The 27,867-nt window shown below is 41.8% G+C and overlaps 1 long non-coding RNA gene across 1 annotated transcript; it reads left to right on the top strand.

The window, feature by feature from the left end:
• The first annotated feature begins 13,143 nt into the window (after positions 1 to 13,143).
• On the top strand, positions 13,144 to 27,754 carry LOC105728927 (uncharacterized). Its single transcript, XR_001110159.2, has 3 exons — positions 13,144 to 13,230; positions 15,031 to 15,109; positions 27,707 to 27,754. It is a non-coding gene; the product is annotated as an uncharacterized LOC105728927 (long non-coding RNA).
• The last annotated feature ends 113 nt before the right edge of the window (positions 27,755 to 27,867 follow it).

The raw sequence follows: 27,867 nt of genomic DNA, 5'->3' as shown, positions 1-27,867 counted from the left end.
TAGAAGATCATTAACATCTGATGAAGCATACTTTGATGAGTTGGTTGAATTAATGAGTTATTGATTTGAACATTTCTAGGCTTATCTATACTCTTAGGAACAATCATGGGAACTCCAAAATGGATCTGTATGCCAAATGCTAGTTAAAGTGGCCTCCCTTGAACTGGACTTTTAGATAATAAGCCATTTCTTTTTAGAAAAGATTTAAGGCAAGGGATAAATATCCATAAAGGCTATTTGAAACTTGACCCTTGTCTGGAATTTTCTAATTAAAAGTATGAGATAAGATAGAATATGTGTAATTACTGGATTCTGAAGTCATTGGGTAGGAAAATCCCATATGGTAGTCATTCCCTGTCTTCACAATTTGCTTTTGAAGATCTTTTAGCAGATGTGCTATAGCCATTGAAAATAAAGTTGGCAAATAGTAATTTTCCCCAAATGTACATCCATAAAAGTTAATGAACATTTTCAGAATCTGGTCATTAAAAAGTAGCCCCTTTTATGTGAAAGATCTCCAAATGTGTCTTTATGAAAAAATATTTATGGTATACACATAAGTTCCTAGAAGTATATTCCTAGGAGATACTATTTAAAGATAAAACAGGCTCAGTAGTTTTCTCACTCAGTCATACTCACAAAGTGGCAGAACCAGTATCCTAATCAGGTAATTAGATCCTAAGAGATACCAACATCTGCTCTTCATCATTATGATGAACTGCCTATGCATACATTTCATTTTACAGCTAACCTCTAGGAGACAGTACAGAAGACTTGAAATTTTTTAATTTAATTGTAAGTTTTTTTATTTTTTCTAAAAAGAGACAGGGTCTCACTATGTTGCCCAGGATGGTCTCAAACTCTGAGGCTCAAGTGATCCTCCTGCCTCAGCCTCATGAACAGCCAGGATTACAGGTGCAAGCTACCATGCCAGGCAAAGAGCCCTTGAATTTGGAAGTCATTAGACTTAAATTCTGGATTAAAAACTATTCTCTAAAACTCAGGCAAATCACTTAGCTATATTGAGCCACAGTTTCTTCTGTAAAAACAACAAACAACATTAATTATGATTTATAAATGGGACTAGACCTCTGAAAACCTCTTCCATTTTTAAAACTGTTCCTCTATTTCTTTCTTTCTTTTTTTTTTTTTTTTTTTTTGAGACGGAGTTTCGCTCGTTACCCATGCTGGAGTGCAATGGCGTGATCTCGGCTCACTGCAACCTCCGCCTCCTGGGTTCAGGCAATTCTCCTGCCTCAGCCTCCTGAGTAGCTGGGATTACAGGCACGCGCCACCATGCCCAGCTAGTTTTTTGTATTAGTAGAGACGGGGTTTCACCATGTTGACCAGGATGGTCTCGATCTCTTGACCTCGTGATCCACCCGCCTCGGCCTCCCAAAGTGCTGGGATTACAGGCTTGAGCCACCGCGCCCGGCCTCCTCTATTTCTTAATAATAATAAAAGATACCACTCTACTGTGGAAAGCCACGTTTGTCCTGTTCAAGAGAGGTACAAGAAAGAGCTTATTTTTAGGCACAGTAAATAACCTGAGAACATTCAACTGTTAGAGATTGGACAGAAAGAATAAGAGGAACTTGGGAGGCCGAAGCAGGCAGATCACTTGAGGTCAGGAGTTCAAGATCAGCCTGGCCAACGTGGTGACACTCTATCTCTACAAAAATACAAAAATTAGCCAGGCATGGTTGCACATGCCTGTAATCCCAGCTACTCGGGAGACTTGAGACAGGAGAATCGCTTGAACCTGGGAGGAGGAGGTTGCAGTGAGCTGAGATCAAGCCACTGCGCTCCAGCCTGGGTAACAGTGAGACTAAGCAAAGGTGGCAGGGGAAGGAAACCCTACTTAAAAAGAAAAAAGCGGGCCGGGCACGGTGGCTCACGCCTGTAATCCCAGCACTTTGGGAGGCCGAGACGGGTGGATCACGAGGTCAAGAGATCGAGACCATCCTGGTCAACATGGTGAAACCCTGTCTCTACTAAAAATACAAAAAATTAGCTGGGCACGGTGGCACGTGCCTGTAATCCCATCTACTCAGGAAGCTGAGGCAGGAGAATTGACTGAACCCAGGAGGAGGAGGTTGTGGTAAGCCGAGATTGCGCCATTGCACTCCAGCCTGGGTAACGAGCGAAACTCCGTCTCAAAAAAAAAAAAAAAAAAAAAGTAGCTAATTCCAGCACAGAACTTAATACTGCAGAAGTGAAAGTATACCCTTGTATTTTCAAGCAGTCCAGCACAACACTTGAAAGGTAAAGTGTACACATTAAAAGGGAACAATAGCTCCCTATGATTACATGTTATTCCCTTTTCCTTAGGTAGCATAATATTTCATTATGAAGGGATGTCTAATTACAAAGTTTTCTTTGTGGGTATACAAGTTTCTGCCTTTAATTTCAGCACTTAGGGAAGCCAAGATGGGATGATCACTTGAGCACAGGAGTTCGAGAGCAGCCTAGACAACACTGTGAAACCCCCTCTCTGTGAAAAACAAAAAACTATCCTGGCATGGTGGCACACACTTGTAGTCTCAGCTACTTGGGAGGCTGAGGTGGAAGGATTGGAAGGATTGCTTCAGCCCAGGAGGTTGAGTCTTTAGTGAGCCATGACTGTGCCACTGCACTCCAGCCTAGGTGACATAGTGAGACCCTGTCTCAAAAAAGGAAATTGTTTTCAATATGTTGATAATGTTTCATTCTTATTTGGGTCTTATAGTCATACATAGGAAGAAAGCTTTCCATTCTGTATACAAGCTATCACCTCACAGGCCTAACCTGGGGCCTAGAGGAATTGGGGTAGGACTATGTAGTGTTCAGTTCTGGCAGGAATAGCTTAGTCCTAATACAGAGAAATGTTAGGCTAGAAAAAGATTTAAATTTCTATATGTCTCAACACTACTTGAAAATACAAGGGTATACTTTGACCTCAGCAGTATTAAGTTCTGTGCTGGAACTAGCTACATTTTTTTTTTTTTTTTTTAACTAGGGTTTCCTTCCCCTGCCACCTTTTCTTAGAGTCTCACTCTATCGCCCAGGCTGGAGTGCAGTGGCTCTATGTTGGCTCACTGCAACCTCCTCCTCCCAGGTTCAAGTGATTCTCCTGTATGACCACATCCAGTAGCAATATTCTAAATTTTTTCTTAATGATGTTTTATTGAGTTTGAATTTTAGTAGAACATCAAAACCTGGAATACTCTAACCCAGAGGTTCTCAGCATTTTAACAACCAAGAACCCCTGATACTCACCATGGGCCTCATGTTTTGAAGGATTTCTACCACAAAGTCTACATTCATTAAAGGCCCTATAATTTGTGCACAGACATATACACACTCTGCCTTTTCAAAATTAACCAAAACCAGCCTGGCATGGTGGCTCACACCTGTAATCCCAGCACTTTGGGAGGCCAAGGCAGGCAAATCACTAGAACCCAAAAATTCAAGACTAGCCTTGACAACATGGCAAAACCCTGTCTCTACAAAAAACACACAAAAAAATTAGGTGTGATGACACATGCCTGTAAGCCCCAGCTACCTGGGAGACCGAGATGGGAAGATCACCTGAGCCCAGGAGGTCAAGATTGCAGTGAGCCATGATCATGCCACTGCACTCCAGTCAGAGTGAGACCCTATCTCAAAAAAATTAAATGAAAATTAACCAAAGCCATAATGACCACTCAGAGTTTGTGTGCTGCATGCCAGAAACACTGTTTAGTGCTGAGGACAGAGCAGGGAACAAAATTTCTGCCATCATTGAATACTAGAGGGGAAAGTTAGACAATAAATATATATTGAGAGACAGATGATCGTAAATGCTGTACAGAAGATAAAGCTGAACACAGGGCTATGAGGGAATGGGGAATACTTTTTTTTATAAGGTGGTCAGGCATGAAGGGAGTGAGGGACCAGCCCCACAAATACAGACAGAAGAGATTCCCAAAAATAGTGAGAGGTAAGTGGCTGAAGCCCAGTGAGAACGAGGCTAGCAAGGTCAAGGAGCACCTTGTAATGAATGGAATATGGTTTTACTCTGAATGAGATAGGAAGCCATTGAAGGGTTGTAAGCAGTGGAGTGGACATGATTTGACTTAGATTTAAAGAGCATTATTAAGTTTAAAAAGCATTCTTTTGGCCAAGCTTGATGGCTCATGCCTGTAATCCCAGCACTTTGGGAGGCCAAGGCGGGCGGGTGACCTGAGGTCGGGAGTTGGAGACCAGCCTGACCAACATGGAGAAACCCTGTCTCTACTAAAAATAGAAAATTAGCCGAGTGTGGTGGCGCATGCCTGTAATCCCAGCTACTCGGGAGGCTGAGGCAGGAGAATCACTTGAACCTGGGAGACAGAGGTTGTGGTGAGCTGAGATGGTGCCATGGCACTCCAGCCTGGGCAACAAGAGGGAAATTCTGCCTCAAAAAAAAAAAAAAAAAAAAAAGGCGTTCTTTTTCATGGAAGTCTGACAGGGATGGGGAGAAAGGAGACATGTTGGCTATTGCAGTGATCTATGTGAGGGAGGATGGTTGGTGATGAAGGTTGTGAGGAGGGTTGAATTCTGGATATATGATGAAGGTAAGGCCAACAGGGTTTGCTGATGTAATGAATGCAGTCTGAGAAAGGGGAAGTCTAAATGATTCTAAGGTGTTGGTCTAAGCATCTGGAAGAACAGAGGTCCTTTCTGAGATGAGACAGGCAGCTGATTTTAGATAGGTTCAGTATGAAATAGCTATTACTCATCAGGTGGAAATGTTGAATAGGTAGTTTGACATAAGAGTCCAAGTTCGAGAGAAAGATCCAGACTGGTAAATGTCTGCATGTTGAATGGTGTTTAAAGTCATGAACATAGCTTGCCGCAGGAGGATTGCTTAAAGCCAAATGTTGGAGGCTGCAGTAAGCTATGATCTTGCCCCTGCATTCCAGCCTGGGTGACAGAGCAAGACCCTGGCTCTAAATAATAATACCAGCTGGGTGCAGTGGCTCATGCCTGTAATCCCAGCACTTTGGGAGGCTGAAGTGGGTGGATTATTTGAGGTCAGGAGTTCGAGATCAGCCTGGCCAACATGGTGAAAACCCATCTCTACTAAAAATACAAAAATTAGCCGGGTGTGGTGGTGCATGCCTGTAATCCCAGGTACTTGGGAGGCTGATGCAGGAGAATTGCTTGAACCCAGGAGATGGAGGTTGCAGTGAGCCGAGATCGCACCATGGCACTCTAGTCTGAGCGACAGAGCGAGACTCTGTCTCAAAATAATAATAAGAACACCAAAGTCATGAACATAGGTTGAAGTACTGAGTCAGAACTCTGATGTCCTTGGGGAATCTACATTTCAGAGGTTAGGAGATAAAAAGAAACTTGCAAAGGAGACTGAAAAGGAGCAGTTGGTGACGAAAGAAGCGGTGTCCTAGCAGCTGAATAACATTCTGTTATAAAGAGGCCATGATTAACATGTCAAATGCTGCCATAACATCAAGAAAGATGGGGCCATTTGTATATCTTTTTGGGAGAAATGTCTATTTAGGCCCTTTGCCCATTTTTGAATTCAGTTGTTTATTTTTATTGTTGAGTTGTAGTTCTTTACATATACAGGTTATTAATCTCTTATCAGATATTTGCAAATATTTTCTCCTATTCTGTAGGTTCTTTCCACTATCTTGACAGTATTCTTTGATGCACAAATGTTTTTAATTTTGCTGAAGTCCAATTTATTTTTCTTTTGTTGGTCAGTTTCCTTATCTTTTTCAAACAGTACAATAATGCTATCTGATTCATAGGCTTGTTAGTTGATTAAATAAATTAATACATGTTAATACAGATAAAGGGATTGGGACAGTGCCTGCCCCATAAGAAGCACTCCATAAATGTTAGCTATCATCCAGGCTAAAGTTACAGTATAAAACCCAATGATTAGTGGGATAGAATTAGGACACGTGACACAGAAGCCAGAGGAGGAAGGAGTTTTAAGAAGTGCATGATCAACAGCACAAATCTTGCAAAGATGATAAAAACAAGCAAACAAGCAAACTTAGACGTGACATCTAAAAGTCAGACAGTGATGTTCCGGGCAGACGCCAAATTATACTGGATTAAAAAATTTTGCTAGACCCTTTCTGATCTCCAGAGCCAGGTCTCCTGCAGTTTCAGCTCTTAGGGTGCTGCAAGATGAGACAATCTGTTGGACTTTGCTGAGACACAGCAGAGAGAACACTAGATTTAACTGGGTTAAAGTGTCTGGTCTTCTACCACTTGATCTCTGTGGTCGCCTCTCATAGCTCCAGTTCCCTCACTTTTTGAGAACAATTATTCCAGTTTCACAAAGGCACTGACAGGTTACAGGGAAGAGTAAGCATATTAGTAAGTCATTAATTATTAAGGTCAATACATGGTTCCTTTCCGACTCCATGCCTTGTTCTGTTATTCCAATACTGTTGGAATGAACACTGTAGTTCTTCCAGCACACCAGGTCCCACCAGCCACAGCCACCTGTGAGTTGGGACATTCCCATTTTACAGATACTTGGCTTATAGGTTTGCAATAGTAAAATGAGATTAATACACATCAAATGCCGGCAACAATATTGGCTGCAGTTTAATTCTAATGAAAGTTGTTGCCTGATTTTTAGTAGTGCTTCTGTCTTTGGGTCCAATTTTTGGGCCACTGCATTCCTCATAGCTTGTGATGGTCACCAACTTACACAACCTCAGCGTTGCTGTAAGACGGAAGTGCTTATATGTTATCATTGAACGTATCAATGGAGCTTTTTGTTCCCTCTGTTTTGGTTGCAGATATGAGAACACGTTAAGTGGGCTGTGAGTGTTCTGTTTGAGGAGTTCATCTACTGGTGAATAAACAACATGGTGCTCCTGCTGGGTTCCTACAGCAACCAAAGCAAAGATGTCTTCACTGGAGTAACTATGTCCAGTCCTGATCACTTTCACCCTTGTAAGTCACATTTCAGAGCAGGATGTAAGTCATAGTTATTCAGTCTGGTTTTTACCCTATTGTCTGGCTCCTGCTTATTCTTTCTTTTTTTAAGGTTTACATTTTCCTTCCTTCTTGTCTTCCTTCCCTCTTCCTTTCTTTCTTTTTGCCTTCCTTCCTTTCTTTTCTTTCTTTTTCTTTTTCTTTCTTTCTTTCCTTCTTTCTTTTCCTTCCTTCCTTCCCTTCTCTCTCACCTGCCTGCCCGCCCTCCCTTCCTCCCTCCCTCCTTTCTTTCTTTCCTTCCTTCCTTCCTTTCTTTTCTTTCTTGTCTCACTCTGTCACCCAGGCTGGAGTGCAGCGGCACAATCTCAGTTCACTGCAGCATCAACCTCCCTGAGCTCCAGTGATCCTCCCATCTCAGCCTCCCAAGTAACTGAGACCACAGGCATTTACTACCAGGCCCAGCTACTTTTTGTATTTTTCTGTAGAGATGGCATTTTGCCATATTGCCCAGGCTGGTCTCAAGCTTCTGGGCTCAAGCAATTTGCCTACCACAGTCTCCAAAAATGCCGGGATTACAGGCATAAGCCACCAGACCTGGCCTATATTTCTTTTTGATTTATTACATATTCTAAGATACCTTAGGAATGAACAGATTTTGAAAATAGAGTAAGCTATTCTATAGAGAATAGCTGAATGGCTTAGAAAAGCCAAAAGAGCTATTATGATTTTATAATATTTTGTTTATTAATAATGTATGGTAACAAATAGAAAGAATATTTAATTCAACATGCATTCATTGAATGACCTTCTTTGTACTAAACATACATTCACAGACATGCTCACATACATGCATGGGAATCCTAATTACCACTTCAGGCAAGATAACAATTCCCCAGTCCACATTTAGTTTAATCACAGGACCCCTAAAAGAAATTAATCAAGGCTGGGCGTGGCAGCTGACACCTGTAATCCCAGCACTTTGGGAGGCCAATGTGGGCGGATTACTTGAGGCCAGGAGTTTGAGACCAGACTGGCCAACATGGTGAAACCCCATCTCTACTAAAAAAAATACAAAAATTAGCCAAGGATGGTGGTGGGTGCCTGTAATCCCAGCTACTCAGGAGGCTGAGGCAGGAGAATCTCTTGAACCCAAGAGGCAGAGATTTCAGTGAGCGGAGATTGTGCCACTGCACTCCACTCCAGCCTGGGTGACAGAGTGACACTCCATCTCAAAAACAAAATGAAGTTAATCAAGTGGGCAATTTATTTCTCTGTGTGTTGTTCCCTTACATATTAAAACTATCCAGCTCATTTATTTGGACTTGCTCTCTCATGCCGCCATCCTCAATGTTTAAATTCCTTTTTACTCATCAGGTTAATGTGAGAATCCTATTGCAAAAGCACTGTGTAAACTGAAAAGGTTTTCTTTTTATCTGGTTGGGGAATCCAGTCTGGTCTACTTCCTCTAGTTGACTGCGGTGAGAAGTTAAATGTTTAAATCCCACCAGTTATACCATTGTTCCAGGAATTGAATTGAGTAGAATTAAAAGACTTTGCAAACAACTCAAACCAAGTAAACACTCCCTGATTTGCTCTCTCAAACAAAATATATTAGCCTGTGGTGACTAAATATTGACCTAATGAGTAAATGAAAGCAAACAGATTCTATAACCATCTGAAGTGCTCACCACTCGACCTCAATGAAATGCAATGAAACTTCCCAAGAAGCTTCCAGAGAGCAACTCTTTCAGTTAAGTAGGGACTGGAAAGGTGCATGTCTTAGTAAAGAGAGTAGAGACCTCCAAAACAGTCTCTCCCAAGGATGCTAAAAGTCTTGTTTACATAAAAACAAACAGGAGACAACTCCCCACCCTACCTGCCTGTGCAATATCCTGTTTTAAAAAATAGACCAGGGGCTCAACATAGCTAATGGACCCATTTAACCCTCCATTTCTACACACACGCATACACACACCCCCACTCCCACACCATCCTGACTATGTTTACCACCACCATCACTAGTCAATCACTAGTCAAAGTTTTTTTTTGTTTTTGAGATGGAGTCTCGCTCTGTCGCCCTGGCTGGAGTGCAATGGCGAGATCTTGGCTCACTGCAACCTCTGCCTCCCAGGTTCAAGCTATTCTCCTGCCTCAGCCTCCCGAGTTGCTAGGATTACAGGTGCCCACCACTATGCCTGGCTAATTTTTGTATTTTTAGTAGAGACAGGGTTTCACCATGTTAGTCAGGCTGGTCTCAAACTCCAGACCTCAGGTGATCCCCCCTGCCTTGGCCTCCCAAAGTGCTGGGATTACAGGCGTGAGCCACTGCACCCAGCCTAATCAAAGTCTTAAAGACTGAGCTCCATGTGTGAGTGTGACGCCCATTCCCTCAAAATACTATTAGCCCTTAGTATCCAAGGTTCCACATTCATGGATTCAACCAACTGCAGATGGAAAATATTTGGAAAAAAAGAGCAATCAATAATAAATAATAATACAAATAAAGATGCAGTATAACTATGTGACATTTACATTGTATTAGGTATTATAAATAATCTAGAGATTATTTAAAGTATATGGGAGAATGTGCATAGGCATATGCAATTACTATGCCATTTTATATCAGAGACTTGAGCATCTTCAGATTTTAGTATTTTGGGGGGTTACTGGAAGCCCAGACTACACCATGATGCAATATAGGTATGTAAGAAATATGTACTTGTGCCCTCTAAATATACAAAAATTAAAAAAAATTAAACATGGCAACTAAACTAGGTTAACTTTCAAAGTACAGAACCATTACAGCTGTCCCAGAAAAGATAAGGAACAGCTGTGCATTGGGAATTCCTAATTTTAAAATAACTATTATGGCCAGGCACAGTGGCTAACACTTGTAATCCCAGCACTTTGGGAGGCCAAGGTGGGCAGATCACCTGAGGTCAGAACTTCAGGACCAACCTGGCCAACATGGCGAAACCCCATCTCTACTAAAATATAAAAATTAGCTGGACATGGTGGTGCACACCTGTAATCCCAGCTACCTGGGAGGCTGAAGCAGGAGAATCGCTTGAACCTGGGGGGCAGAGGTTGCAGTGACCCAAGATCATGCTGCTGTACTCCAGCCTGGGTGACAGAGCGAGAGTCTGTCTCAAAAAACAAAAACAAACATAAACAAACAAAAAAACTATCGTGACATCAATCTCAATCAGATTTTCATACTTCCTTGGTAGGTACTGGTTTTTCTCTCAGTCTAAGGAAAGCTTTTTCTTAGAGCTGCAGGTAGAAGACATGTAAGCTCCTGTTCAAACATGCCTCTAAGAACAGAAACTGGAAATGAGACTCCAGGGTGACTGGCTGCTGGAATATCACATCTGGCTGGTGGGATCTGGTGAGGGAAGATACGAAGTATATCCACATTAAGAAAGGACTTTCATTTCCCTTCTGTCTGTGACCAACCAGCCCCCGTTAACAGTGTGATCACTCCCCAAAGCTCAGCATGATAAAATCTGTTTCTCACTGGTAAGTTTGATCCCTAAATTCTTAAACTTGTTTTGATAACCACATCCCTCTTGACTTGCCATACAGTCACAGAAAAACCTCTAAATGCAGCTTTCTAGGATAGGCCTCCTTGCCAAGGAGAACCTGCATTCTAATTCCTCAGATTCAAACCAGACATGCTCAAACCAGCTGCTTCTGGATATTTGTACTGGTCTCCATGGTACCAGACTCACATACTTAGCGTGAACTTTAAAGAGTTCAAAGCCACATTAGAGGAGATACCAGACTTAGAAAGAAAACAGAATAAAAAATTCAGTCATTTGTAATTGTCTAATTATTAGTTGGTTTTCTTCAGATTAATTCTTTTTTTTTTCTTTTGAGATGGAGTCTTACTCTCTTGCCCAGGCTGGAGTGCAGTGGCACAATCTCGGCTCACTGCAACCTCCACCTCCCAGGTTCAAGCGATTCTCCTGCCTCAGCCTCCCAAGGAGCTAGGATTATAGGTGTGCACCACCATGCCTGGCTAATTTTTGTATTTTTAGTAGAGACAGGATTTCACTATGTTGGCCAGGCTGGTCTCAAACTCCTGACCTCAAGTGATCTGACCCTAGGCCTCCCAAAGTGCTGGGATTGTGGGTGTAAGCCACCATGCCCAGCTCATATTAATTCTTTTCTTAAACTCCCTGCAGTGTTTATTTTGTTTTTTGGAGGAGAACTAGGGGCCCATAAAAATAGCTATAAGTATTTATGTTTCTGTGGTCCATCTTGTGAGGCTCTCACTGGATAAGGTGTTGAGAGTGAAGCTGCTGTTTAGCTTTCAAGCATATTCTGTTTGTGCTACTTCTCCCTGTCCTAAGCTTCATTTTCATGATTTTTCTAGCCATTCACTCTGTGATTTGGGGAGGGAAATCACCACTTTTCCCTGCACTCTCTATCATGCAGGGAAAAGTGGTGAAAAGGTAATTTCCTTAGAAGAATAAAGAGCAATCAATTTCATTTTCAATACTTTCCCCTATAAAAATCCTAATGGAAGGGTCACCCAACCTTCCTAACTAGCAGCGTTGTATTAGGTTGGCACAAAAGTAACTGTGGTCTCTATCATGAAAGGTATGCAGTTACATTTGAATCAACCTAATAGGAAGCAAACTTTCAAAGTCATTGATCTCTCAACAGCTATGCCTGTCTATTAATGTTACACTATGGAATTTGGATATGCACCTATGAAGACTTTTCAAAACTAGAGCTCATGGCTAAACACATGATTTTGCATGTGATTGGACATATGAGTCAAGTGAAGCCAATCAAACTTTATCTCTTATGGGCTGTATCTGAAGCATAAACTTTCCAAGATAGACCACACTAAAAGCTGATGCCATCTGGCAGCAGTGTCCTAGAAAGAAGGTGCAGAATGTCTGCTGCTCAGATTATTGGGGCTACCCTGGCTCCCACCTCTCCCAGGGTTTTACCAATGAGCTGATGAAGTCTGTCTTTGACTCTGTAAATTGTCCTAACTCCTTTAAACCGCCACCCCACTTAGGTTAATTAGAATTGGTTTCTGTTGCTTGCAACCAAAGATCCTTAGTTGATTAAGAAATAAAACACAGGCCTGCATGCCTATTAAATGGAGTGGAGGATAACACTAGGAGGAAGAATGTCGATTTTTTTTTGTCACTATCTTTTCCTTGTTATTCAGTGTATTTATAATTAGAAGGTACATTTAGAAATTCAAAAAGGAAGGAAGCTTTTGAGCTTTGATACAGAATAATTTATTCAGGAACATTTGCTGACTGAGCCAAATGGATTTCTAGTTTGTGTGCTATTTGTATAGCTCTATGCAAATCAATTCACTTCCTCTACAGCAAAAATAATAGTATGACGCTCTTAACCTTCATCTCTGACCACATGCTTCTTGCCATTTTTTTTAGGGAGCATTGGGGAAGAGGTCCTTTTTTCCAACCTTTTTAAAACTAAAATTCAATGGTTTTTAGTATATTAACAAGGTTGTACAACCATTACTACTACCTACTTCCAGAACATTCTCATCCCCCTAAAATAAACCCCATATCCACTAGGAGTCACTTTGCATTTTCCCCTCACTTCAGTGTCTGGAAACCACTAATCTAGTTTCAGTCCCTATAGATTTCCCTATTCTAAACATTTCATATACATGAAATCATACAACATGTGGCCTTTTGTGTCTAGCTGTTTTCACTTTGTATAATGTTTTCAAGGTTCATGAAGAGGACTTTTAAAAATATAACCCTTTGGTTGGGTATGGTGACTCACACCTATAATCCCAGCACTTTGGGACGCCTAGGTGGGTGGATCACCTGAGGTCAAGAGTTTGAGACCAGCATGGCCAACATAGCAAAACCCCATCTCTACTAAAAATACAAAAGTTAGCCAGGTGTGGTGGTGTGCAACTGTAATCCCAGCTATTTGGGAGGCTGAGGCAGGAGAATCATTTGAACCTGAGAGATGGAGGTTTCAGTGAGCTGAGATCACACCACTGCACTCCAGCCTAGGCAACAGAGTGAGATGCAGTCTCAAAAAAAATAAAAAAATAAAAAATATATATATATATATATATGTAGAGAGAGAGAGAGAGAGAGCCTTTAGTAAAGCTCTCATCAAATACAACATTCATCTCCATCTCAATAACCTTCTCTCTATATATGTAGAGACCCTCCTGGAATCATTTTCCCTTTAAGATCTTATGAGGATTTATGATTTTGAACTCTAATGATTTGTGGATATATTCATGAGAAAGGAAGGAAAGAAGGAAAAAAGGAAAGAGGAAGGAAGGTAGGTTGGTTTTTCCCTTAAGATCTTACAAGAATTTATGATTTTGAACTCTTGTGGTTATATTCATGAGAAAGGAAGGGAGGAAGGAAGGGAGAGAGGGAGGGAGGGAGGGAGGGAAAAAAGGAAGAAGAATGAAAAAAAAGAAAAAAGAGAAATAAAACAAATATTTACAGGATAAAAATAAGGCCTGGAACCTTCTAAGGAACACCTTGGGGTCACCCTTTTCTGCTGCCCCTCTTTCTCACTATTCCCTCTTTTTCCTTATCTTTATTTTTATTAGACCAATGATCATTCCCAAATTAATGTTTATTCAGATATGTTGACTCCACTTCTTGGAACACCTCCAAGTGGAACAGCCCAGTATGCATTTGGATGTATGGGTCCAAGGCACAGGGTGATTTCTGCACTGGTGGTGGAGAATTGGGTGTCACTAGTATAAAGAACTGGTCACCAATTTGCAGGAAACTCTGGACAGTTTGAAGAAGAACTCATGGCAGGCAGAGCACTGAGGCATGTGACAGCCAGAAGGGGCATTCCTCAGCCAGCAATGGTCTCTTAAATATCTTGACCCTTTCATGATCCAGATCAAAAGAACTCATTTTCCTATTTGCAGTTCATCCTTCCTCTTTCTGGTTTTTGGAGGAGACAGAATTCTAAGCCCTGTGTTCTTTAATTCAACGACTGGCTACAAATTATGATTGAAGCAAGCCACAGCAGTTTAACAGCAGACCTGAGTATTAATCATGACAAATACTCAACAAACCAATACATATTGGACAGATTTAAGAAAAGGGATGATAAATGTTTACATATAAGCTACCATGAAGTGTATACTTGTTCTGTAGCTTGTCAGTATGAAGGTGTCTTTCTCAGATTGTTTGCTAAGAAGGGCAAAGAACTTTCTGATGATATAGAAAGATTTGTTGTAATGGTTCCAATGATGGTTGCCTTGTATCCATGAGACCATAAACATTTGTCATTGGAATCTGCATTTGTTAAGATGATGTTTGTTTACTTAAAGTTATAAACTGTATTTGTATAAGAGATTGATTTTTACCCACCAAGCTTGAAATAATTAACTTCATTGACTTTATTCTGTAGCTTCTCTAGACTCTAATTGGTGCCTAAGGGATGTGGGGTGAGAAAAAAAAAACCCTAGTTCTATATAAAGGCTATATAACTAAGTTATTTTTCAACCAGAAAGCACCTAGGTATTTTGTCTGGATTTCTTCCTACAGGCCTGTATTTTAATAAGCCTGGCAAATCTAGCACTCTAGCAATTATTTCTGGAATATTATTTCTGGAAATAATTGCATCAGTTTTTGTCCATCACTTGCCTAAGAAATGTATCTTTTTGTTTTCTGAGACGGAGTCTCACTCTGTGGCCCAGGCTGGAGTGCAGCAGTACAATTCAGCTCAATGCAACCTCTGCCTCCTGAGTTGAAACAATTCTCCTGCTTCAGCCTCCTGAGCAGTTGGGCCTACTGGTACCTGCCACCATATCTGGCTAGTATTTGTATTTTTAGTAGAGACACCATATTGGCCAGGCTGATCTTGAACTCCTGACCTCAGGTGATCTGCCCACTTTGGCCTCCCAAAGTGCTGGGATTCTAGGCGTGAGCTACCGTGCCTGACCAAGAAATGTGTTTTTTCCAAACTGTTCAACCAGCAACTGGGAGCTCAGTAGCAATCCCCTGATATGGCTGCGGCTCTGTCCTCAGAAAAGGCATTTTTCTGATTGACTGTTAGAATTAGAGGGATAACTAGAGATCATCTAATCCAGGCCCCCTTGATTTACAGATAAAGAAACTAAGAACCAGAAAGGTGAAGTATCTGTGATCACCCAACAAGACAGAGGCTGACCAGGACTAGGCTCAAGGTTTGCTGCTTTTCCTACACTACGTCTCTTTTCTATTGTTTTTGAAATATTTCTATATTGGAATAGAATATGTGTATCATAAAATTGACCATGTTAGCCATTTTTAACTGTACAGTTCAGCAGCATTAAGTACATTCATATTGTTGTATAGCCATCACCACCATTCACCTTCAGAACTTTATCATCATTCTAAACTCCCAGAGTTACTATTTAATAACTCCCCATGCTCCCTCCCCTATCCCTGGTAACCACTGTTCTGTTTCTTGTCTCTATGTATGTGACTATTCTGTGTACCTTATATAAGTGGAATCATAGAATATTTGTCCTTTTGTGTCTATCTCATTTCACTTAGCATTGTCTTCAAGGTTTATCCATGTTGTTGAATGTATCAGAGTTTCATTCCCTTTTAAAACTGAATAATACTTCACCACATTTGTTTCTCCTTTCATCTGTTGATGGACACTAGGGTTGTTTCCACCTCTTGGCTGTGTGAATGATGCTGCTATGAAATAATTATCTGTTTGGGTCTCTGCTTTCACTTCGTTTGGGTATGTAACCATAAGTGGAATTGTTGGATGATATGATAATTGAGGAAATGCCATATTGTTTTCCATAGGGGCTGTACCACTTTAAATTCCTTCTCCTTGTCATTACTATTATTTTTCATAGAGATGGAATCTTGCTATGTTGCTGGGCTAGAACTTCTGGGCTCAAGTGATTCTCCCACTTTAGCCTCCCAAAGCTGGGATTACAGGTGTGAACCACTGCACCAGGCCTATCTATTCCTTATTATTATTATTTTTTGAAGTGCAGTACCATTTAGAAAGAGGATTGGTTTGAGAGTTGTCAACCCCAACCTCAGGACTGATTAGCTGTATAATATTGGGTAAGCCAATTCACTACTCAGACTCAACCTCCCCAGTCAGGAAGAGATAAATGACCCTTGCTTGGCTGATCTCACAAAATTGTTATAAATGTAGTAATACACATATATACAAGATGAGATACATAGAATGCTTTATCAATTGAAACAGGTTATTTGATGTAAACTATTTTTAGCCATTTATACTAAATTCAAGTTAAATCCAACTCTAAAGGAGAAAACTGTGAGGTTTTAGGAAGGAAAGAGCTCTTTATTAGTAAGGAGAGAAATGTACTGTCCAGCAAAGAATTTTTTTTTTTTTTTTGAGCCAGAGTTTCACTCTGTTGCCCAGGCTGGAGTGCAGTGGCACCATCTCCATTCATTGCAACCTCTGCCTCCTGGGTTCAAGCAATTCTTCAGTCTCAGCCTCCCAAGTAGTTGGGATTACAAGCACATGCCACCATGCCTGGCTAATTTTTGTATTTTTAGTAGAGACGGGGTTTCGCCTTGTTGACCAGGCTGGTCTCAAACTCCTGACCTCAGGTAATCCACCTACTTCAGCCTCCCAAAGTGTTGGGATTACAGGCATGAGCCACTGTGCCCAGCCCAAGACTTTGAACTAGGGTATTTTTTTCTAAAATCTAGGCAGTTGGATGCTAAATAAAGAACGTTGTTTCTAAGCACAAGCGCTTAGTTACAGCCAGCTTGGGGGAAGCTGAGAAAAAGGCAAAATTGGGGTCTGCCAGCTGCGTCAGCCTGAAGCTCTAATGCAGTGTTTTATCGGAAACATTTAGAACTGTGTTTACCATCCTCTATAAACACGTCATCCCTATGACAATGTGGCTTATTCCCTTTGATTGATAATAACAGTTGCTGAAATATATCCAACAAATATCTTCATCTGAACTTAAATTACAGGCTTAGTTTTACTTCTGTAGATTAAACAGCAGCCTCTCAAATAGGAAATAAAAACTCCATGCTCACTTTTGAAAAAAGTTAGGGATAGCTGTTTTATTAAATTCACTCTTCATCACAAAGCAACTGGACAAATACTGATTTCGTAGTTACTGTAAAGGAGTAAAGGATGCAACAGAAGTAAGAAGGGCAGAGTGTCTACTCAAATGTGATCAAAGTCAGCACTGAGGATCTTATGAGATTAAAACAATGCTAGTAACCTGGATAAGATGGCATCCCCAAAAGACTATTTTCTTGCCTTTTTGTTTGTTTTAATAGTCAAGAGTCTTGCTCTGTCACTCAGGCTGGAATGCAGGGATGCAATCATAGCTCACTACAGCCTCAAACTCCTGGACTCGTTTTTTTCTTACCTCACATGCACTTAGATTTCTTCAGCCAACTCTTCTGCATCTATGCTAAGTAGTATCCCCACCCACTCTTTCTTCCTTTTTTTTTTTTGAGATGGAGTCTCACTGTGCAGTGGTACGATCTTGACTCACTGCAACCTCTGCCTTCTGGGTTCAAGCGATTTTCCTGCCGCAGCCTCCTGCGTAGCTGGGATTACAGGCATGTGCTACCACGTCTAGCTAATTTTTTGTATTTTTAGTAGAGATGAGGTTTCACCATGTTGGCCAGGCTAGTCTCGAACTCCTGACCTTAGGTGATCTGCCTGCCTCAGTCTCCCAAAGTGCTGGGATTATAGGCGTGAGCCACCACGCCCAGCCAATAGTATCTCTTTTAAAATTATTTATTTATTTTTTGAGATGGAGTCTCATTCTGTTGCCAGGCTGGAGTGCAATGGTGTGATCTTGGCTCACTGCAACCTCCGCCTCCTGGGTTCAAATGATTCTCCTGCCTTAGCCTCCCTAGTAGCTGAGACTACAAGCACATGCCACCATGTCCAGCTAATTTTTGTATTTTTAGTAGAGAGGGGGTTTCACCATATTGGCCAGGCTGGTCTCGAACTCCTGACGTTGTGATCCTCCTGCCTCGGCCTCCCAAAGTGCTGGGATTACAGGCATGAGCCACTGGGCCTGGCCACTCCTTACCTATTAAATAGAAAAGGCCATTGGACCTAGAGAGTGTATATATGGTCATACTGGCCAGGAAAGAGACTTCCTTCCTAGGCTCCAAAACTCTATGGTGGAGATAGAGAAGCAAAATCAGTGTTTTCTGAATCTGGCACTAAGGAGGAGAAAGATATTAGGATCATAAGGTCCTGAATTCAGGTCATAAGGTCAAGGGGAGACTGAAGCATAGGGCCACCACACCCAGCTAATTTTTGTATTTTTAGTAGAGACGGGGTTTCACCATGTTGGCCAGGATGGTCTCAATCTCTTGACCTTGTGATCTGCCCTCCTCAGCCTCCCAAATTGCTGGGATGACAGGCATGAGCCACCATGCCTGGCAAGACTCTATCTTTAAAAAAAATAATAAATAAGTAATTTAATATCCAGCAACACATAATGTATTAAATAATAAATCATGACATATCCATATAATGGAATATTATGCTGTCCACACAAATGATGCTACTATAAAAGAATATAGTAACAATACTTAGTGATATAAGGAAATGCTTATAATATATTGTTCTATGTTCTCCAAGATCCTAATTTGTCATGTGTGTACGTGTGTGTATAAACATTGTAAGGATATACAAGCACACCCCAGAGATACTGCAGGTTTGGTTCTAGACCACTGCAATGAAGCAAGTATCACAATAAAATGAGTAACAGATTTTTCTTGTTTTTCCAGTGAATATACAAGTTATGGGCTGGGCGTGGTGGCTCACGCCTGTAATCCCAGCACTTTGGGACGCCAAGGCAGGCAGATCACGGGGTCAGGAGTTTGAGAACAGCCTAGCCAACATAGTGAAACCCCGTCTCTACTAAAAATAAAAAAATTAGCTGGGTGTGGTGGCGGGTGCCTATAATCCCAACTACTTGGGAGGCTGAGGCAGGATAATTGCTTGAACCCAGAAGGTAGATGTTGCAGTGAGCCAAGATTACGCCACTGCATTCCAGCCTGGGCGACAGTGCAAGACTCCGTCTCAAAAAAAAAAAAAAAAACTTATGCTAATACTGTACTATAGGCTATAAAGTGTGCAATAGCATTGTCTATAAAAGGTATGTACTTTAATTAAAAAATGCTTTATTGCTAAAAAGTGCTAAGGATCATCTGAGTCTTCAGTGAGTCATAATCTCTTTGCTAGCGGAGGGTCTTGCCTTGATGTTGATGGCTGCTGACTAATCAGTGTGGTGGTTCCTGAAGGCTGTGACTGTGGCAATTTTTAAAAATAAGACAACAATGAAGTTTACTGCTTCTATTGACTCTTCCTTTCATGAAAGATTTTTCTGTGGCTTGCAATGCTGTTTGATAGCATTTTCCCTATAGTAGAACTTCTTTCAAAATTGACGTCAATCGGCTGGGCCCAGTGGCTCATGCCTGTAATCCCAGTGTTTTGGGAGGCCGAGGCGGGCAGACCACCTGAGATCAGGAGTTCAAGACCAGCCTGGACAACATGGTGAAACTTTAAAAAAAAAAAAAGGTTTAGTAGAAACCTATCTCTACTAACAATACAAAAATTAGCCAGGCGTGGTGGCACACGACTGTAGTCCCAGCTACCCAGGAGGCTGAGACTTGAGAATTGCTTGAGCCCAGGAGGGGGAGGTTGTGATGAGCCGATATTGTGCCATTGCACTCCAGCCTGGGCAACAGAGTGAGACTCTGTCTTAAAAAAAAAAAAAAGATTGGAGTCAATCCTCTCCAATCCTGCTGCTGCTTTATCAACTAAGGTTATATAAAAGTCCAATCCGTTGTTGTAATTTCAACAATGTTCGCAGCATCTTCACAGAAGTAGAGTCCATCTCAAGAAATCACTTTCTTTGCTGATTTATAAGAAGCAACTCCTCATCGGTTCAAGTTTTATGAGATTGCAGCAATGCACATCTTTAGGCTCCACTTCTAATTCGAGTTCTTTTGCTATTTCCAACACAACTGCAGTTACTTTCTCCACTAAAATCTTGAACCCCTCAAAAGTACCCTGAGAATTAGAATCAACTTCAAAACTCCTTACTTGTCAATGTTGATATTTTGGCTTCCTCCCATAAGTCACAAATATTCTTGATAGCATCTAGAATAGTAATTCTTTCCAGAGGTTTCCAATGTACTTTGCTCAGATCCATCAGAAGAATCACTATCTATGGCACCTATAGCCTTACAACACATATTTTTTAAATAATAAGATTTGAGGCCAGGTGTGGTGGCTCATGCCTGTAATCCCAGTGCTTTGGGAGGCTAAGGTGGGAGGATCACTTGAGGCCAGGAGTTCAAGACCAGCCTGACCAACATAGTGAGACCTCATCTCTACAAAAAATTATTTTTTAATTAGCTGGGCATGATGGTCAATGCCTGTAGTCTTAGCTACTCTGGAGGCTGAGGCAGGAAGATTGCTTGAGTGCAGGACTTTGAGGTTGCAGTAAGCCATGTGCACCACTGCACTCCAGTCTAGGTGACAGAGTGAGGCCCTGTCTTTAAAAAAAAAATAAAATATGACTTGAAAGTCAAAATTGCTTCTTGATCCACGGGCTACAGAATGATGTTCTGTAAGCAGGCATGAAAACATTAATCTTCTTGTCATTCTCATCAAAGATCTTAGGTGACTAGGTGCATTGCCAATGAGTAGTAATTTTTTTTGAGACAGAGTCTCACTCTGTTGCCCAGACTGGAGTGCAGTGGTGTGATCTCAGATCACTGCAACCTCCACTTCCTGGGTTTAAGTGATTCTCATGCCTCAGCCTCCCAAGTAGTTTGGACTACAGGTGCACACCACCATGCCCAGCTAATTTTTGTAATTTTAGTAAAGATGGGGTTTCACCATGTTGGCCAGGCTGCTCTCAAACTCCTGACCTCAAGTGATCCATCTGCCTCGGCTTCCCAAGTGCTGGGATTACAGGCATGAGCCACCATGCCCAGCCAATATTTCGAAAGGAATATTTTATTTTCTGAGCAGTAGGTCTCAACTGTGGGTTTAAAATATTTAGTAAACCATGGTAGAAACAGATGTGCTGTCATCAGGGCTTTGTTGTTCTATATAGAGTGCAGGTAGAGTAGATTTAGCATAATTCGTAAGGGCTCTAGAATTTTTGGAATTGTAAGTGAGCACTGGCTTCAACTTAAAGTCACCAGAAGCATTAGCCCTCAACAATAGAGTCAGCTTGTCTTTTGAAGCTTAGAAGCCAAGCATTGACTTCTCTACAGCTACAAAAGTCCTAGCTGGCATCTTCTTCCAATATAATGCTGTTTCTGTACAGGATTCCTAACTTATGGTAAGTAAAGAATGTCACTTTCTAACAGGCCCAGAAGCCCAAAGTCATCTTGGGACCTCAATAGGAGAGGAATTTACTCAACTCTTAGATGTTTGAGGATAAAAAGCCATAGCTGGGCTCAGCTTTAAAAAGGTCTTATCTGAGATTCCTTATGGAACAGAGTTCCATCAAGCCAATTTAAAAACTCTATATGAAAAAAAATTATTCTTGCTGTAGTTTATACAAATAATCAGGCCAAGTATAATAAAGCAAATCAGTCTTACCATGATTTGTCTTTAGTAAAAATGGGAGACTGGAGAGAGAAAAAAATTTGTGTTTCAAGAACTATGGTACACCTGTTATTAGATTCTAGTCTCATTGGTTGTTTTTGAGGATTTTTTCCCCTGCAATTTAAGCTAACCTTGCTTATTCCTGCGAACCAATCAGTGATCTCCGACTGCAGCTTAGAAGAAACAAGAGGGGTGGGCAACATAAAAAATCTGGATCAATATTCTAATTCTGGGCACATATTGATATCAACTAGCATCCCCATATCAGCATGGTCCCAGCAGTTGCCCAGTTCATGGAAAGCCTTCTTATTTAGTTTACTTGGGATAATTTTACTTATTTTGCTTTAGTCTTGTGAAATATATTGCTGCTGTACTCTTTGTGGAGGAATGCAGAATAAGCTTACTCAATGTTTTCCTAAATTGAACACTTACTAATCTTCCAGATACCAGATTTGGTCAGAACTCAAAGTTATGAATGGCCCTCAACATACTGTTGCTTTTTGACTGAGCTCCTCTCTATCCTGAATGCAAGAGACCCAATAGTTAGGCAGGAATATCATTGCCCCTATTCAGCCTGAAGAAGCTGCAGAAGATGAATCTTCATTCCCCTGCAACCCTTAGGATTAAGGGTTCTCTTATAAAAGAGTGGGCGGGGGGTGAAGGGTATGTCAGAGAGAGCCAGAGTGACTCCATCTTGCATAGAGGCTAAGTAAAATAAGGCTGAGACCTACTGGGTGGCATTCCCAGATGGTTAGGCATTCTAAGTCAAAGGATGAGATAGAAGGTAGGCACAAGATACAGGTCATAAAGACCTTGCTGATAAAACAGTTGCAGTAAAGAAGCCAGTCAAAATCCACCAAAACCAAGGTGGCGACAAGAGTGACCTCTGGTCGTCCTCACTGCTACATTCCCACCAGCGCCATGACAGTTTACAAATGCCATGGCAACATCAGGAAGTTGCCCTATATGGTCTAATGAGGCACAAATAATCTACCCCTTGTTTAGCATATAATTTTAAAAAATCATAAAAATGGGCAACCAGCAGCCCCTGGGGCTGCTCTGTCTATGGAGTAGCCATTCTTTATTCTTTTACTTTCTTAATAAATTTAATAATACACACACACACACACACACATAAATATAAGGCTTTTTCACCTACATTAAAAATCTGTTACTCAGCATAGCCACCTTCACCAATGATCTTAGTTAGAGCTAGAGAACTTAATGCAGCTTCTCCATTTAGGGCTTGCTGCTTTACCTTGCACATTTATGTTATGGAGACCACTTCTTTCCTTAAACCTCAGGAACCAACATCTGCCAGCTTCAGCTTTTTCTCCTGCACCTTCCTCATATCTCTTAGCCTTCATACAATTGAAGAGAGTTACGGCCTTACTCTGGATTAGGCTTTGGCTTAAGGGAATGTTATGGCTGATTTGATCTTCTATCCAGACGACTAAAACATTCTCCCTAACAGTAATAGAGCTGTTTTCTTTCTTATCATTTGTGTGTTCACTGGAGTAGCTTAGCAAACAAACTTGGCTAAGCTGATTGGTGCAAGGCAGCCTTGCTTTTGGCCTATGTCAGCTTTCAACATGCCCTTCTCACTAAGCTTAATCATTGTTAGCTTTTGATTTGAAGTGAGAGATGGGCAACTCTTCCTTTCACTTGGACACTTAAAGGCCATTGTAGGGTTATTAATTGGCCTAATTTCAATACTGTTGTGTCTCAGGGAATAGGGAGGCTGGAGGAGAGGGAAAGAGACTAGGAAAACAGCCAGTCAGTGGAGAGGTCAAAATACACACAACATTGATCAAAATTAAGCCATTTTATATGGGCTTGGTTTGTGGTGCCTGGAAACAGTTATAATAGTAACTTCAAAGATCAGTGATCACAGATCACCATAAGAAATATAATAACAATGAAAAGTTTGAGGCCAGGCTCTGTGGCTCACGACTATAATCCTAACACTTTAGGAGGCTGAAGTGGGAGGGTCACTTGAGCCTGGGAGTTCAAGACCAGCTTGGGCAACATGGTGAGACCCCATAGCTACTAAAAATACAAAAAATTAGCCGGGTGTTGGGGTGTGCACCTGTACACCCAGCCACTCGAGAGACTGAGGTAGGAGTTCGGGAAATGGAGGCTGTAGTGAGTCAAGATCATGACACTGCATTCCAGCCCGGGCGACGAGAGGGAGACCCTGTCTAAAAAAAAAAAAATGTTTGAAATGTTGCTACAATTACTAAAATGTGACCCAGAGGCATGAGGTAAGCTCATGCTGTTGGAAAATGGTGCTGATAGACTTGCAGGACATAGGGTTGTCAGAAATCTTATATTTGTAAAAAACACGGTATTTGCAAAATGCAGTATCTGCAAAGCACAGTAAAATGAAGTATGCCTATACACCGAACCATTAGCAGTGCTTAGTTCTGCGTAGCAGAATTGTGAATGCTTTTGATTTCTTTCTTTATGCTTTTCTGCATTTTCAAAAATCAAAATATACCAGAGGACCCTCCCTGCAAATAATCTGTGGTGCTGACTTCTCACAAAGCAGTCATATAAGCCTCCGGAAGACCTTCAGGATTGGAACAGTAAGAAAGTAAAATAAATTGGAAGATGTGGCCTGGGTGCAGTGGCTCAAACCTGTAATCCCAGCACTCTGGGAGGCCGAGTCAGGTGGGTCACTTGAAGTCAGGAGTTTGAGACCAGCCTGGCCAACATGGTGAAACTCTATCTCTATTAAAAATAGAAAAATTAGCCAGGCATGCTGGTGGGCACCTGTAATCCCAGCCACTTGGTAGGCCGAGGCAGGAGAATCGTTTGAACCCCGGAGGTAGAGGTTGCAGTAAGCTAAGATTGTGCCACTGCACTCCAGCCTGAGTGACACAGCAAGACTGTCTCAAAAAAAAAAAAAAAAAGAAAGAAAGAAAGAAAAAGAAAAGAAAAGAAAAGAAAAAGGAAGACAAGTGGATCTGTGCACATCTCTGCAGAGGAGACAGACAGATATGGGTGTTCCCAGAGCTGCTGTGAACACACATACTTCTACCCTATTCTTTTTTTTAGTGTTGCTTTCACTGTGAGTCACTGGTGATGAAGGCAGGTCCTCGGGAAGATGTCCAGGTTGGGTTTGCTTCCCAGGTGAAACTGCTCTCCCCTGGTGAGTCCCAGAAAGTTCTCAATCTCTGCTGCCCACGGCCTCCTCTCATGAATCCTTTTACCCTCTCTGCTATCATATGGTTGACCCCTGCTGGGTAGAGGCTACCAAAACTCTGATAAAATTCCTCAATATACACTGAATAGGATATAAAAGGCACGATGCTCATGCCTGTAATCCCAGCACTTTGGGAGGCTGTGGTGGGTAGATCACCTGAAGTCAGGAGTTCAAGACCAGCCTGGCCAACATGGTGAAACCCTGTCTCTACTAAAAATACAAAAATTAGCCAGGTGTGGTGGTGGGCTTCTGTAATCCCAGCTACTCCGGAGGCTGAGGTAGGAGAATCACTTGAACCTGGGAGGCAGAGGTTGCAGTGAACTGAGATTGTGCCACTGCACTCCAGCCTGGGCCACCACAGAGTGAGACTCACTCTCAAAAAAAAAAAAAAAATGTGTGGCTGGGCGCAGTGGCTCGCGCTTGTAATCCCAGCACTTTGAGAGGCCGAGGTGGGTGGATCACGTGGTCAAGAGATCGAGACCATTCTGGCCAACATGGTGAAACCCCGTCTAGTACAAAAAATTAGCCGGGCGTGGTGATGCGTGCCCGTAGTCCCAGCTACTCGGGAGACTAAGGCAGGAGAATTGCTTGAAACCGGAAAATGGAAGTTGCAGTGAGCCGGGACTGCACTCCAGCCTGGCGATAGAGCCAGACTCTGTCTCAAAAAAAAAAAAAAGTGTGTGGTTGCAGTTTGCCCTAAGTGGGCCCATGTTGTCTGGGCGTTCAGGAGCTAAAGTTAGAAAAGGCTTTGAAGTGTCCGAAGAGGACAGACAGGTAAGTGACTCGCAGCTCAACAGCTTCACCCTCTGGCTTTGTTGGTCCTTGGCTCCGTGGTGCTCAACGTCCGTGTGAGTCTCAGGGAGCGAAAGCCCAATCCACAGCCCACCTGTTTGTATTTCTCAGTCTCCTTTGAGGTTCTCAGAACTCAAGGAGAGCTCCCTTAGAAAATACGACTGCCGTAGTGTAATTGAAATATCAAAAACCTTTGTTATTAAAAAAACCCCAAATCTTTATTATGTCACATGTAATAAAATATAAATGTGCTAACTTGGCTTAAATAGGTTGAACCACATAATATTAAATAAAGCAAAAGGTAAAAAAGAAACTTAAAAATAATTTTTTTTGATGGGGTCTCACTCTGTTGTCCAGGCTGGTCTTAAACTCCTGGCCTCAAGCAATCCTCCTGTCTAGGCCTCCAAAAGTGCTGAGATTACAGGCCTGAGCTACTAGGCCCAGCCAAGAAACTATTTAAGTTCTGAAAGTTTTGTGGTGCTCACTTTGGCAGCACAAACTAAGAACTAAAAGTTTTGTGATATACTTTCTTAAATTGATCATTCTATTTTAGTCTTTCTACCTGATTATAAGAATTTGGAACAGAGTCTCATAAACATGACTTTGGCTTGGTGCAGTGCCTCATGCCTGTAATCCCACCTTTTGGGAAGATGAGGCAGGAGGATCAATCACTTAAGGCCAGGAGTTTGATACTAGTCTGGGCAACATAGTGAGACCCTGAATCTACAAAAAATAAAATTAGGCATGTGTAATGATGTGTGCCTGCAGTCTTAGCTACTTAGGAGGCTGAGGCAGGAGGACCCCTTGAGCCCAGGAGTCAAGACTGCAGTGAGCTGATTGTCTCACTGCACTCCAGTCCAGGTGACGGAGTGAGACTCTGTCTCTCTTAAAAAAAAAATTAACATGACTTCATTGCTCATAAAACGTTGTGATGAAGAGTCACAATATTTTGAGTCACTATTCTCTTCACTACATTTTTGCAGAGGTATAGTGGAGGAGAACAAAAAATGGCCCAAACCAAGCCTTTTAAAGCCTCCTGAAGCACTCAGCTTATTTTCTGTCTTGTCCCTTTAAAGGAGAGACATGGCTGGTTCCATCATTCTCTCTCTATTTCAGTGTCACTACACACTTCCACCATTTCCACTGGTCACGTGGAATTGTTAACTACAGTATTTGTTGCTGTATTTTATTTTTCTGAGACAGAGTCTCGCTCTGTCATCCAGGCTGGATGCAGTGGTGTGATCTCAGTTCACTGCAACCTCCACCTCCTGGATTCAAGTGATTCTCCTGCCTCAGCCTCCTGAGTAGCTGGGATTACAGGCACACACCACCATGCCCAGCAATTTTTGTATTTTTAGTGGAGACGGGGTTTCGCCATTTGGCCAGGCTGGTCCGAAACACCTGACCTCAAGTGATCCGCCCACCTCAGCCTCCCAAAGTGCTGGGATTACAGGCATGAGCCACCTGCCTGGCCTGTTTCTGTATTTGTATCTGAATAGTATTTGTATCTGAACAGTCACTCGTTCCTCTTGAAGTCTAGGATCACTTCAGAACAGATAGAATAATGTAAATATGTGAGCTGGCAATTTGGAAATAACATTCCACAGAGACAATCTTGTCCCTCCCCAGAGCCCTGGCTGCACATATGCATAAAAAGGAACACCTTAGTTAAAGAATCCTTCCATCCCCATGCATCTGAATAAATAGCTGAAATGAATTTTCAACTGAGTTTTTACAACGCTCATCGCAAGCTCTTTGCCCTCATTAAATTATCAGGAAAATGCAGGTAATCACATCATTCTCTGCAGCACTTCACCCAAAGAAACCTAGCCCAATATGGTAACATCAGAACAATTCTTCGCCTCACGTCTTCCTTTGAAAGACAAAGAAAACACAGAACCATTCTGCTTCTCTCCGGGAAGAAAGGCAAAGCATTTCCCAAGGTCCTCAGAACACCATCTGGCTGCAGTCTTTCCTTTTAGGGACCTGGTGTTTTCTGGCTCAGGGACAAAGCGCATTTATTTCAGATGGATCAACACTGTCACCCAGCGGGCAGACAGCTAGGCAGGCTGAGGCCTTAGCCTTGCTCCTGGTTTGACAGCCAGATACAGACAGCCAGTATATGAATAGGAACCTGTTTGTTTCAGGTGATTAGGATTAATTGTTAATATTCTCTTACAGGGAGCTGGGACAACCTCAGCTGACAAGCCTTTGATTTGGATGTCATGGGTGAGTGAAACTTAAGAAAGATATACATTTTCATTGTGCTGATGCTTTTTTTTTTTTTTAAGCCACCAGGGAATTTATAGGTAGCACAGGCTGTAAACCAACCAAGCACGTCT

This window comes from Aotus nancymaae, unplaced genomic scaffold, assembly GCF_030222135.1.
Source record: "Aotus nancymaae isolate 86718 unplaced genomic scaffold, 86718_ANA_hifiasm-v0.15.2.pri h1tg000016l, whole genome shotgun sequence".
NCBI lineage: Eukaryota > Metazoa > Chordata > Mammalia > Primates > Aotidae > Aotus > Aotus nancymaae.
Note: the sequence above shows the minus strand (reverse complement) of the source record. Positions and strands in the feature narration are given on the sequence as shown.